General features: G+C 39.8%; 1 long non-coding RNA gene across 1 annotated transcript; it reads right to left on the minus strand.

Moving 5' to 3' along the window:
- Positions 1–5182: 5182 nt before the first annotated feature.
- Positions 5183–11396, minus strand: LOC104914493 (uncharacterized). The gene is made up of 3 exons (XR_004159356.2): positions 10449–11396; positions 9962–10014; positions 5183–9422 (listed from the first exon to the last, which is right to left on the minus strand). It is a non-coding gene; the product is annotated as an uncharacterized LOC104914493 (long non-coding RNA).
- Positions 11397–11426: the final 30 nt, after the last annotated feature.

Here is an 11426-nt window from a genome sequence, read left to right on the forward strand (position 1 = left end):
ATGATCTGATGACCAATTAGCAAACTGCTAACTGAAGAGAGCTAATAAATTGTAAAACAGACATGGGAAGTTGACTCTCTCTAGCAATTTAACTGACCATTTTGATTTCCTCGTATTTTATTTGTAAGACTCATCAAGCAGCAACAGGAAAAACATGGAGGTGAACATTAACAGGACACTAAACTGGGATGCCAAGGCCAGCTAAAAATAAATGTGCTTCTTATCTTTTTGGCTCCAAAGCATACTGTGAACTAAAAGTGACAAGAGACCGCAGCAAGCACAAAATGACTTCTTCACTCAGTACAAGAGGGACACAGCATGCACACTCTCTGGAATAGTGCTTCAATGCTAGTGTTAGTGTAACACTCGCAGAATTCAGTTGTTTCTGATAAAAAGATATGCACTTGGATCTTGCTAAGCTTCTAATCTCAGCTTTGAATAAATCTAATAGGTATCAGTTAAAGCCTCGCTAGAGTAAATCGTTAATTGCACAGGTACATTTTCCCCAGCTGGAAGTTATGTACATACCTGTTGTTATGTAGAACAAAGGGCCTGAGGGGAGGAGACAGGGAAGTAATGACACTTGTGTTCTTGACTAAAGAAAAGGTCATACTGCTATGCAATACCTTCACTGGCTACAGAATTTGGTGATGCTGTAACTCTATACAGAAAAAAGAACAAACCTTTACCTAGTGGCTCTGTCATCAGTTCTGTTTCTATTTGAGTCCACTGCTGATAAATCAATGATCACAGTATAGATTATCTGTCCATTTGGTTGTTTTCAGGTCTACTCCATACCTAGGCTACCACTTCACATCTTCTGCTGCCTGAATTTCCTACAGTAACAGCCCTTTTTGCCCTCATCTAAAATTTGAGACAAATTCTCCTGCCACAAAAGCTGTCCAGTGTGACTGTTCCAGCAGATGTATTTGCAGATTTTAATTTTCTTGTCCTGGCACTGAATTACTCCCTGCTTGATCCTCTCCTCCTCAAACTTATAAAAAGTAATCATCTGTAAGTGTGTGCCATCCAAAATAACCTTCTTTTCTGAGCTTACCCCAGAGGACTACTGGAAGGTTGTGCAAGTCTCCATCTAGTTCACATATGCTGAAACACATGAGTATCTTTTTGCATTGCTTGAAATAGCTATACAGAAATTAAGAAAATCATGTGAAGACAGGGATTTAAACTGCTGTATGGTCCCTCGTATTGAGGAGATAAATGGAAAATGAAGAACTAGACTGATAAAAATAGAACTTGTCTTGAACTCCAGAGTAATATCCAGGTGCACATGCTGTAATTCATATACTGTACAATAGATGGGATGGATACCAAGTAAGCAAAACTTAACTTTAATTTATTCCCTTGGTTATGCAGATAAGACCAGACTTAAGAGGACTTCAAGAACATTTCCTAATATGACTTTTTCAGGACAAGATCACAAGGTATGTAAGTGTGAGACATGCGTCCTCTTCCATCCCATTTTCATACATTAGTAGCCTTATGTAACTTTTAATCTTTCATATCTCTGCAAAGACATGATATATCTTTCCACCATAGCCTAGCAAGCCTTTATCATCAGGGCCAAACTTGTGTTCCTGAAATTATGTTTAAACATCCACTGCAGACAAAGAAATGGCTATCAGTTGCATAAGAAGGTTTACATTAGCTCTGAATGAGCTATCTTGGGTTCAGTAGCAGCAGCCTCTGGCTGCTGTGAGCTATATTACTGAATAAATGAGTAAGTAAGATAGAAAATTAGCATGCTACACTGCTGAAGAAACCAAGATAACTAGTTAAAGTTAGCTTAAATTTGTTAACACAAGCTGTAGTTACACAGGATCAGCAGAGCTGATTTCTCAACTGTACACTGAAATGCAATCCGGCCATGCCTAACCTTCCCCAGTGCCTGGTTTGGATGTGTGGAAAGAGTATCATAAAAACAATCTCTGCTTTCACTGAATTTGTTAGAAAATGGATGAATATTAATTACTTGTATATCAAATTTTACAGCTTCAGAATAATTCACTAGCAAGTAATCTCATCTGTAGTGATCCATTAGCAGTAGGATGAGAGGGAATGGCCTTAAATCGCACAAAGGGAGGTTCAGGCTGGATAGGGGGAAAAATTTCTCCAAAAGAGTGGTCAGGCACTGTAATGGGCTGTGCAGGGAGGTGGTGGAGTCACCGTCCTTGGAGATGTCCAAGAAACATTTAGATATAGTACTAACGAACATAGTTTAATGGGCAATTTTGTTGGTAGGTGGACAGTTGGACTAGATGATCTTTGATGTCTTTTCCAAACATAATGATTCTGTGATTCTATGATTCTATTCTACGATTCTAAGGAGAACCAGGCAGGTTCCAGAACCAAAGGAGGGGAAAGCAGCTGTGCCATGCTCTGGTCTGGGCTGCCATCCGAAGAACTGCAGGATCAGAGTAGGGACCTCATGCACCACAATTGCCCTGCACTTCAGATAGGACTCAAAGCATTTTGGATTATATTACACTAATAATGAGTTTATTGGATACTGCATGCATAAAAAACAATTTTCTCCTAGTTTAACCACACTGCTTAATCATGCCTCCCCAGCAGACAGTAAATCAGATATTTCAGATGCTTTCCCTGCTTTTCTTCAAGTAGCATATCTTAATTTGCTCAGTTAACTAACTCAGGCACTCAGCAGTTTTTTATTCAAACATTATTTAATTAAGTAGGAAAATCATCCTTTTGTATACGCAAAGATACTGAATGTAAATAGAAATACGTATCAAATTGCACTCCCCTGCATGAACACTGCAGTTTGCAATGGAGTCATTTTAAAATGCCAAAAATGCTAGCACCAGAACATTTGCAAATGTCAGAAATTTAATTTAGGTTCTGAAAGTTTTTACTCTGAATAAGTTACACATTTTGTAACTTGCTTAACCTCTCCCTAATTGATGATCTTAAGCTTTTTTTTTTTTTTTCTGAAGGGAAAAAATTATGTATTTGTACTGAGTTCAAGCAATGTAATACTGCAAATTAATTAAAATATCTAAGTGAAGCATGTCAACTACTTTAATTACTACGTTACTCCTAATCTTTTTCATAGGATTTACTAATTTTTTCTTATTTGATAAGAAAACAAAGTTCATATGAAGGGTTAGTTCCTGAATCTGATAATTTTTTAATTCATTTTCCAGTTTCACATTGATCTGGTTAGAAGTCTCAGAGTTACTACAAAGAAACTAAGGATAGATACTAATAACGTTTCCTTTCACGGGAAAGAAAGAACATAGGAGCCTATTTGACAGGAGTTGTTGCATCCTCCCCAGTGAGTGAAACCCATTCCGCTGCTATGGACTAGGCAACTAGTTGAAAAAGAGCAAGTAGGGGGAAAAGGTCGTGTCTAGAAGGATGTACAAATGAGCTTAGAGTACTGCAAGACTGGGGAACTGAAATATAGCTGAGGGTCTTGGAAGGAAGTGCAGGAGATGAGGAAGAAGACTGGGAGAATGCTTTGATAGTATAAAAGTAGGAAGATGTAGGGGATATAGGATATCAATTAATCAAAAAACAACTTTCATTAATTTTACTGCTTATAAAACAAGGTAGTGATTTGATAGGTCAGAGTCTTCTTGGCACTTTTTAATGGAATCTGTCTGCACCTGAATTGCCAAATCTTTTGAAAGTGGAACTTCAGACAGGGATTCGTAAGTTTGGTCTTAAAAATGTACCTGTTGACTCAACATTTAGAATTAGACAAGATTGGTATAAATGATAGTGTAATTTGTACACTTGAGATCTCTGTATCTTTTTTAAATTTGAGAAAATAGCTTTTTTGCAAATCAGAGAGTTCTGGCTTTCCAAACTCGATAAGCTGAGTAATCAGAAAGAATTTGGTTCAGTTCTCATCGCATTTATTTTCAGCTTAGGAACATACAATTTATAAATAGCAATAGTTTTAAAATGAGTATTGAGCTTTACACTTTGATTCTGATTAAGGGACGTAAGAGAAATTGCAGTAATGACTGTAAGATAATACTTTCTCATTTGCACTAAGTTCAGTTAATTTTTTGCAGTAGTTGACCTGCACTCTTCCTAATGCCTAAATTCTCTTCACATTTTTACCAGTGTGTTTCAAATACACCTGAATTCAAATAAAACTGTCTCTCTTGTGAATATTTTTAGTTCTTAAAGTAAAACAGTCTCCAGTCAGTTATGTGATCTGTCTAGTTTCACGGTAGAGATTCTGAATTTGGTATCTTTTTTTTAAAGCAAACCATCGTTTTGTTAGTCTGAGCTGCAACTTGGCAAGTCTAGCTGGGACAAACTGAGTGTGTTTTTGCTCATAAGCCATTGCTGAGCATGTTGGTAATTTGGAGCCCAAGTCACGTGGCATACCTTTGTCACGTCAGTATTTTTGGACCTAAGCAAAGGATAGTCTAGTCATGAAGAGTGTGTTGTGCATAGGAGTTACTGTAGATATTGGCCACCTATGGCTGCTGTGTGATATTGCAGTTCAGTGGTGAGCCACAGTGTGCTGTGAAGATCGTTTCCTTCATATGGGTATCACAGCTTTGAAGGAATAGGACTTTTCACTCTGCTCTGGAGAGAGTTTTTCACATTTCCACAATTTGTAAAGGGCAGATTCAGATCTGTAAAGAGGAGTGTGAGACAAGCAGCTGCTGATTAATGCTTTCTGCTTTGTGCCTAATGAATTTTATGGATTAGAGTGAATAAAAAGCTAATTTGTCTCTTTAAGCATATATTGATATAAATGTGATCATTTTCTGCACTAGGTAACCTGGGTTAATGGAGTGTTGTTTCACTGTGTTCTGTCTGTATCAACAATGTCTTTGAGTGGCCTGAACTTGCCATTCCTTACAAATGGGTGAGCATCAATAAGCACTTCAACAAACAGATATTTCTTAAGCTGTCAAACTTAAAGCCTGAATAACATAAGGAGGGCAGTCAGACCTGCCAAATGGAAACAATGAGCATTTTATTCTAAAAAATGTAGAATGGGTTACAAATCAAACAAAACTTAAAAGTTCAGTTGAACTGCAACTCAGCTGTAGTTTATGAAAATGTTACTAAAGAAAAGACTGAAGGCAGCACCAGCGCCTGCTACCAACTGCCTGCTTTTCTGCTTTTCTCTCTATTCTATGAAGAAAGGCTAAGTGAACTGGGTCTGTTTAGCCTTGAGAAAAGACGACTGAGAGGGGACCTGATCCAGGTTTATAAATATCTGAGGTGTGGCAGCCATAGCGGTGAGGCCAGTCTCTTTTCAGTGGTACGTGGAGACAGGACGAGGGGAAACGGACATAAGCTGCAGCATAGGAAGTTTCGCACGAATGTGCGTAAGAACTTCTTCACGGTGAGGGTGACGGAGCACTGGAACAGGCTGCCCAGGGGGGTTGTGGAGTCTCCTTCTCTGGAGATATTCAAGTCTCGCCTGGACGCCTACCTGTGCGACCTGGTGTAGGGAACCTGCTTTGGCAGGGGGGTTGGTCTCAATGATCTCTAGAAGTCCCTTCCAACCCCTACTATTCTGTGATTCTGTATTTCTATTCCCTTCCTGCTTCTTTCATGTATAGCACAATGCACTACAGGCACACAATGGGAAAGGGTTCCTTGATCTGATGCAGTTAAAGTTCTTCATGTTCTGCTGCCAATTCCAGCACACACAGGAAACTAGAGAGAGACCTAAAGAGTTAATGTCTCACCAAGAAGCTGAAGCAGCAGCAGACCAAGAAGCAGGTGTCCCTGATTCCATACAGAAGCACAAACATGTACAGCCAACATCACCATGATCTAGGCTCTTCCCTTTAGCTTTCACCTGTAAGAAACTCTGTTGAAATTCTTGGGTCTGCACACTCTAAACACCTGAATTTGAAAAGATAATGCTGTTTCCTTACTTAAATTTCTCCCATACTGTCCATTCTTGCAAACTGCTTTTTCTGTTGTCTCTTTTCCTGCAGTAATTTAGTATTCTCTACTGAATGATGGTTGTCATGAGTGCTGCAAAATGCTTTTTGGTACTCTGTGGCAACGTGTATACTGAAGCAAGGCAGCAAAATGCCATAGCCCTCCAACCTGGAGCCTCAGACTACAATCAAAGCCAGTCATTTGCTGTGTGTATGTGGAAGAAATAGACCCCCAACCCTCCCAAATACTTCTACAGCATTGAGACATCAATCACAACTTTACCACGGTAGATTTTTCACTCTCACTCACATACACAAGTAGCAAGCAATCACTGATTAACAAAATCATAAGAACAGAAAAAGCAATAAAATATATTATGTTAATTCACATTTTACTTTTAAGAAAGATGTTTTATTCCAGGAGAAAACAATATGAATGTCAGTGAAACAGCTACCAGAGAAGAGAAAGTAAAAGAGCTGAGTTTACTGGTCAAGGCTGTCTGTCTTTCCTGGCAATCCATCAAACATATGCATATTTTGGAAATCCCTGAATGATGAAAAATGTGTCTTTTCAGTGTTGGAAGAGGAGAGTTTCTTTCCAAGAATACAGTGGTGCTTTTTAGAAGACCAGTGACTGAGCAATATGTGCGTCAATGGAAGTTCTTTTCAGAACAAACCTTACCCTACCAGTGTAGGCAGCTATTGACTAACATCACTGGCTGACTAAAATTCTTGTTGCATGAAAAGTACAGATAAATTGCTTTAGCAAGCACTTTCTGAATGGTGTCTGTGAAGCAGACTCCTCCCTCGGCACAAGTTAAGAGGAGGAGGAAAAAGAACTGTCAGGGCTTCAGCACTGAGGCCTTGCTTGGCTGATTTATCCCAGATGAAACTGGGGTTGGCCAACAGGACTTCAGCCAAAAATGCTACTGCTCTCCTTTTCTCCACCATTTTTCCTATTCCACTCCAACACACAGTTTCCACAGAAACAGAGTAGCACAGACAGTACAGTTTGGGTGCCTTTCTGCAGAGGTAAATGTTGTTTAACTGAACTGTGATTAAAATATTGGCTAGTTAACATCTCATTCTGGTGAAAAGCTTTATTAGAGTTAAAATTCAGAGATTATCTGCATAAGAATAAACATATTTGAAATTCCTCTTCCTCTCTCAACATTTTAAACCTTATATAGTAATGCGGGAACTGCATGACTGTCTGGCAGCAGAAATACCTAAACTAATATTCTAATTCATCACCTAGGACTTTTTCAGTATTTTTCCCCACTATTCATCATCAACACTGGCAAATGTCTGACAGAAGAAACAGAATCAAGCAAACCACTGTAACAGCCCACTACACAGCCTGCACTGTGTCTCACAGCCAAGGTGAGACCCAAAGCAGAATCCTTCCTACCATTGTGCTTATTTCTTTATTAGAAGGTAATTTTTTACTCTGAAGTGCACAGTGAAGGTGGCTGCATTGGGACACCAAGCAGGTACCTGAGCAATGTGGTTCACTGAAATGCTAACTCCAGTTCTGCCACTGAATGTTTCAGACAGCCTCCTGACCTTCCAACTGCCTGTAAATAATTTTCCCATCAGAAAAATGTTGTCATGCCAGTCATTAAGCCCAGTGATTAAAAGTTGGCAAGTACCTCTCATTCCTTATAACAGGCACACTTTGCTGGTTTATTTTCAGGCTTCTGGCCCTCATTCTCAGCTGCATGGGAGAGCTTATTTGCATGCTGACAGTGGTGATGTGCTGGCCCAGTGAACGCTCAGCCAAACAAACTGCTACGAGATGGCACTGTGGTGCAATATGCTCTTATCACCATACTTGAAATCATGAATGTTTACTGTATTCCTAGGCAGCAGATAGAAGTCCTTTGTCCTTCTTTTGTCACGTAGCCAGGAGGAAATGGGAATTACTTTTGCCTGTGCTAATAAGTTTGGACAAATCTGTAAGAGAAAGAAGGATCGACAGTATCTCCTGAGTGCAGAAAAGAAGGTGCTGATAGGTGAAGGACTGCATGTATTCTGAGGTCATATTATCCTCAAACTATGTGAAGAATTAGGCATGTGAAGAGGGAACGCTAGGTGTTGCCACAGCGTAAAAGAGAGCAAAACACAGTAGTGTTGGGCAGTGAGATTTTAATGTAATTCACCGCTATGATTAAAAGCATACCACGAGTATTGCCACAGTCCATTTCAGCCTTGTATCTATCAACACTTGATATGTATGCTGTGACTTCTAAAGCATTTTTAATGGCTAGATCCAGTTGTGCAAAGGACAACATTTCACACCAGTACCAGTGATCAAAAACAATCAAAGAAATTTTATGGAAAACCAAGTGTGACAGCAGATATGGCCAGGGCTGGCAGGCACATACAAAGCAGCAGCACAGCTCATTTTCTCTCTCCATTTCTGCTTTCCCCCTGCACATGAGGCAGCAGCCGTGCTGCAGGAGGTGATCACACCCAGCACATCCATGTACACCTGCTGCTCGGTAGCCTTGGGAGAGCAGTGAGAGCAACTGGCCCCACTAGGAGGTAATAGTTCAGGCTTTGTATGCAGGCTGCCTTGGTTGTTTTATTCTTCCCATCCACAGTGTTCCAGCATAACTACACAGGAAGGTCTTCCAAACCCTGGAGGTGAAAGGCCTCCTGAGATAATTATGGGTACAGGAAGAAATATGTTATTATTCCCCCAGCTCAGATTCCCTGAGTCCCTGCAACACTTGCTCTTTACTGTTCTTGCAAAAATCAAATGCTGCCACACAAAGATAGAGACATTGGACCTGTGGGCAGTAACATCCTGTTTTGTGTGCAGTGCTGCCAAGCTTCAGGCATCTAACAAACTTTTAACAGAGAAAGAGAAGGTATAAATGAATTTCACAGTTACTCCACAAATTCAGTGATTAAAGTTTTACCTAACATTCTGGACACATATATCCTAACCTAAAATTACTCTGTATAGCACAATTCCTGACTGATTACAGCTGTTTATATACATATATATGTTTTGTTTTGTTTTGAAGAGAAACTTGGTCAGAAAAATCTTCTCTGCCTAAAATTCTGATAGTATACCTACAAAACATGTTTCTCTACCTTTCTACTATTGCAGACTAATTGATCAAGGGAACTGGAGAGATCAATCTGAAAAATTAACACTTTTTCATTTTTAAAATAGAATGGGGGAAGGAAAAACGAATCCACTTAAAGGCAATGGCCTTTGAGTTAATGGCCCTTAAAAGCTCCATAAATTTCAATTTTTTTTTTTTTTTTTGTCTTTGTTTTGGAAGTCTGTATGATTCTTTTTTTGACTGCTCTCATCATACTTCAAAAGAACTTCCTAATTGAAATTGTTTACCTTGAGCATTAAGTTCTCCATCTCCCTCCATAACAGGTTTTTTTCATAACGCTTTACTTCTGTATTTTGCTTGCTAATGAATTATCACCTCCACTTTTCATTTCACACAAGGCTTCAAAACAGGCATTAGAAATGCAAACAACCTACATATGAAAAAAACACATTAGGCTTTTAATAGTTCTTTCATTCTAGTTCTCTGTGGTGCTATTAGTGACACAGGTAAAAAAATCAGACAAGTGCAGCTGGTGCAAAGGGTGTAAAATTACAACTTAATCAGTCAGATTGTCTGTGCCCCCGGGAGGGTTAAAGCTGAAGAGTGATAACTGATATTGATGCTCTCCTTTATTATTTTTTTCCATAGAGAGGAATACACCTTTGGGTTTTTGAGGATCCTGCTTGGAAGAGACTGATTTGACATGCTCTTGACATGAGTTCTCTTCCTACCCAGATTTACACTCCCACCTGCCAACGCACGCTGTCCTGATTCCCCTTCCTGGTGAGCCTGAGGGCACAAAGCCATCATAAGCTCAAACTTATTACAGGCCAGAACTGTGGTGACCATGGCTGGTCATTGTTTTTTCAACAAAAAACAAACAAACAAAAAACCCACTTCTTTTAGGCTGCGTTAAATAACTATATTCACATTTTAACTGAGATTAAAATATAATTTTAAGAATACCACCTGAATGATATAAAGGCCATTCATGATGGAGTATTTTTAGTTGTTAAACTAACCTGAGGAGGGGAAAAAAAAAAAAAAAAAATCAAGTTAGAGTTGCAGTCATATTTTCTTATACTTTGGTATGTAAAAAGGAGCACTTGTCTAAGGGAAAGAGAAAGCGGTGATGAACATACTGTTCTTTGCCTGCCTGCACTCAGAAACATCATAGCAGAACATGACCAAATATGCCATTTTGAAGGCATGATGTTCTCTACAGGTCATAATGGCTCTGTTTTATCTCAGAAACAGACATGAGATTCCCTCCTTCCTGTCCCCAAGCTGTAGAAAGGTCAGTCTCAAGGATTTTGCCTGTACAGTCTTTAACACAGGCAATTAGTTCTTTAGTAAGTTGAAGATTGCTTACCGGTTTTAAGAAAGGGGTAATTAAATTTGCTGAATATACTGGAAAACTTAAGAAATGCACAGAAATGATAGTATAGCTACTTACCTTGAGGTAGCACCTGCAGGTCCTTCAAAATGCTGGTTCTTCCCTATGTGAGACACTTCATACCACTCCAAATTCTATTCAATTCAAGCTAATGGTAATGGATGGAAGATCAACAGTCAACAGGGAGAGCTAGGGCAGGGAGAGTAGGGTAATTATCATACCAAGCAGAGGTTGTAACATATGAGCTTCTTAATTACTGACAGGATTTTGTAGACAAAGTGGTACTTACTGTAGGAATCTGGGGGAGGAAAAAATTAATGTTTTCGGGAACCTCTTGTGCAACATGAAAGAAGCAATAAGTTACAGGAGAGAAAAAAAAAAAAAGTTGGATGTGTGGGAGAAGTCTTACTGAAAGATTGCCCAGACAGATATTTTCAGGCAGATAGTATCATGTCTTTGCCTTGGATGGGTGAAGGTATGACCTTGCAACACCTACATACAGCAGCTATAGCAGTAATTCATAAGAAGACAACACGATTCAAATGACACAAAGCTCTTTTTCACATTTCTTCTACTGCCAAGACAGCCTGGGAATTGGGAAACTGCAGTCACAGCTCTGGAATCCTCTAAAAGGTCTGAAAAGACAAATTATATGTGTTGAAGTTAATGATGATTTTTGCACTACCGCTCGAAACAGAAAGGTGAACACAGACATTCCAGTAAGGTCAGAGAACGCACAGCGCAGACACAGCCCTCTTTGATAATGGCCCCACGATCTGCACGGCGCAGGCTCCGAAATGGCGCTTCCCGCACCGCCCGTCCCGGGACTGAGCGCGGCCAGCAGCGCCTCGCTGTGCTGACTCACTGCCTGTACCGGCCGGGGGAAAACTAAGCTGCTTCTGTACAGCTGTTGTACTTTAGAGGAATTTATAATAAATTCCCGCCTGCTTCCCCTAGATGCTTCAAAGCAGTCTTTTCGCTTCTAAAGGGATCTTCAGCGGGCCGGAGGTGCAGTACAGGCGCTGATGGGCACCACCG

Source organism: Meleagris gallopavo, chromosome 1 (genome assembly GCF_905368555.1).
Source record: "Meleagris gallopavo chromosome 1, MGAL_WU_HG_1.1, whole genome shotgun sequence".
NCBI classification, from domain to species: Eukaryota; Metazoa; Chordata; class Aves; order Galliformes; family Phasianidae; genus Meleagris; species Meleagris gallopavo.